The following is a 3553-nucleotide window of genomic DNA, read 5'->3' on the forward strand; positions in this document are numbered from 1 at the left end:
TTTCTGCAAGCAACCAGTGTCAGGCAATAATAGCATATTCATTGTGACTTGTGTGGACCCCAACCTACTATGGATGGATGGATGGGTGTATGTGTTACGTACGCCTCTTGGAGGAGGGAACACAACACCCTGCTACATCTCAACTCCCTGTGGAGTGAAAAAGTATGTGATCGTAGTTGGGGGAAGGACGACAGAGGCAGAGAAAATGACAGTTTACAGGGAATTTATTTCCTTAACACGGTAATGAGGGGAAAAGGGGCTGGATGGAACCAAAGCAATGAAAGTTAAAGATTCCTACCTTACCTGCCTACCCACCTAATCTTAGCACCACCTGGCACACTAACCAAAACACAGGGGGTGGTCCAGCCAGGTCTTACCGAGTGTGCATAGACAGATTCAATACTATGCCCACAGGCCTCTTGCCTAAACACTCCCAATGTGCCACCACCCCACCCCGCTGAGAACAAATTAAACAGAAGAATTCACAATTCAACAATTTCAATAAACCAAAAACACTAAGTCCTATAACATACACATACACAGCGGCTACAAAATACATTAAACAACTTAAACAGATCGACAACCAACACAGGACATACAAAGAAGGATACAAAGGAACACTGGCTTTTCAAACTGCAGAAGGAGTTGGTAATTGAAGTTCCAGCTGTTTCCCCTGACGAGAGGGCGGGGTCAGAGCTCCAATCAGCGATGGGACCGACCAATCAGCTGCTTGAAGAATCCAGGATTCCATTTCCTGAAATACACACACACATACAAACCCACAACACAGAAACTGGAGAACGTAACAGCATGGATGGGTGTATGGATGGATGGAAGGAAGGGTATATGGATGGATGGATGGATGGATGGATAGATAGATTGATCATTGGATGTGACAGTCATCAGACAGGATGTAAACTGCTCTTTAGGACAAGTCAATAATTGTTATTTTTTATTTTACCTTTATTTAACTAGGCAAGTCAGTTAAGAACAAATTCTTATTTTCAATGACAGCCTAGGAACAGTGGGTTAACTGCCTGTTCAGGGGCAGAATGACAGATTTGTACCTTGTCAGCTCGGGGATTTAAACTTGCAACCTTCCGGTTACTAGTCCAACGCTCTAACCACTAGGCTACCCTGCCGCCCCAGTTAATGTTATTACAGTGCCTTTGGAATGTAGTCAGACCCCTTGACTTTTTCAAATCAATTAAAATCAAACTTTATTTGTCACATGCGCCGAATACAACAAGTGTAGACTTTATCATGAAATGCTTACTTACCAACAGTGCAGTTCAAGAAGAAGAAAATATTTACCAAGTAGACTACAATAAAAAGTAAGAATAAAAAGTAACAGTAAGAATAACAAGGCTATATACAGGGGGCACCCGTACCGAGTCAGTGTGCCGGGGTACAAGCTAGTTGAACTAATCTGTACATGTGAAGGGGGTGAAGTGACTATGCATACGTAACAAACAAACAGCGAGTAGCAGCAGTGTACAGAGGGGGAGGGGGGTCAATGTAATGCACTTCACATGAGATGGCTGTAACTATAAGATGTCTCTGCACTTCACATGAGATGGCTGTAACTATAAGAGGCCTCTCTGCACTTCACATGAGATGGCTGTAACTATAAGAAGCCTCTCTGCACTTCACATGAGATGGCTGTAACTATAAGAAGCCTCTCTGCACTTCACATGAGATGGCTGTAACTATAAGATGTCTCTGCACTTCACATGAGATGGCTGTAACTATAAGATGTCTCTGCACTTCACATGAGATGGCTGTAACTATAAGAAGCCTCTCTGCACTTCACATGAGATGGCTGTAACTATAAGAGGCCTCTCTGCACTTCACATGAGATGGCTGTAACTATAAGAAGCCTCTCTGCACTTCACATGAGATGGCTGTAACTATAAGAAGCCTCTCTGCACTTCACATGAGATGGCTGTAACTATAAGAGGCCTCTCTGCACTTCACATGAGATGGCTGTAACTATAAGAGGCCTCTCTGCACTTCACATGAGATGGCTGTAACTATAAGAGCCTCTCTGCACTTCACATGAGATGGCTGTAACTATAAGAAGCACTTCACATGAGATGGCTGTAACTATAAGAGGCCTCTCTGCACTTCACATGAGATGGCTGTAACTATAAGAGGCCTCTCTGCACTTCACATGAGATGGCTGTAACTATAAGAGGCCTCTCTGCACTTCACATGAGATGGCTGTAACTATAAGAGGCCTCTCTGCACTTCACATGAGATGGCTGTAACTATAAGAGGCCTCTCTGCACTTCACATGAGATGGCTGTAACTATAAGAGGCCTCTCTGCACTTCACATGAGATGGCTGTAACTATAAGAGGCCTCTCTGCACTTCACATGAGATGGCTGTAACTATAAGAGGCCTCTCTGCACTTCACATGAGATGGCTGTAACTATAAGAAGCCTCTCTGCACTTCACATGAGATGGCTGTAACTATAAGATGTCTCTGCACTTCACATGAGATGGCTGTAACTATAAGAGGCCTCTCTGCACTTCACATGAGATGGCTGTAACTATAAGAAGCATCTCTGCACTTCACATGAGATGGCTGTAACTATAAGAAGCCTCTCTGCACTTCACATGAGATGGCTGTAACTATAAGAGGCCTCTCTGCACTTCACATGAGATGGCTGTAACTATAAGAGGCCTCTCTGCACTTCACATGAGATGGCTGTAACTATAAGAGGCCTCTCTGCACTTCACATGAGATGGCTGTAACTATAAGAGGCCTCTCTGCACTTCACATGAGATGGCTGTAACTATAAGAGGCCTCTCTGCACTTCACATGAGATGGCTGTAACTATAAGAGGCCTCTCTGCACTTCACATGAGATGGCTGTAACTATAAGAGGCCTCTCTGCACTTCACATGAGATGGCTGTAACTATAAGAGGCCTCTCTGCACTTCACATGAGATGGCTGTAACTATAAGAGGCCTCTCTGCACTTCACATGAGATGGCTGTAACTATAAGAGGCCTCTCTGCACTTCACATGAGATGGCTGTAACTATAAGAGGCCTCTCTGCACTTCACATGAGATGGCTGTAACTATAAGAGGCCTCTCTGCACTTCACATGAGATGGCTGTAACTATAAGAGGCCTCTCTGCACTTCACATGAGATGGCTGTAACTATAAGAGGCCTCTCTGCACTTCACATGAGATGGCTGTAACTATAAGAAGCATCTCTGCACTTCACATGAGATGGCTGTAACTATAAGAAGCATCTCTGCACTTCACATGAGATGGCTGTAACTATAAGAGGCCTCTCTGCACTTCACATGAGATGGCTGTAACTATAAGAGGCCTCTCTGCACTTCACATGAGATGATTGTAACTATAAGAGGCCTCTCTGCACTTCACATTCGATGGCTGTAACTATAAGAGGCCTCTCTGCACTTCACATGAGATGGCTGTAACTATAAGAGGCCTCTGCACTTCACATGAGATGGCTATAACTATAAGAGGCCTCTGCACTTCACATTAGATGGCTGTAACTATAAGAAGCATCTCTG

The sequence above is a fragment of the Oncorhynchus keta genome, chromosome 10, assembly GCF_023373465.1.
Source record: "Oncorhynchus keta strain PuntledgeMale-10-30-2019 chromosome 10, Oket_V2, whole genome shotgun sequence".
NCBI lineage: Eukaryota > Metazoa > Chordata > Actinopteri > Salmoniformes > Salmonidae > Oncorhynchus > Oncorhynchus keta.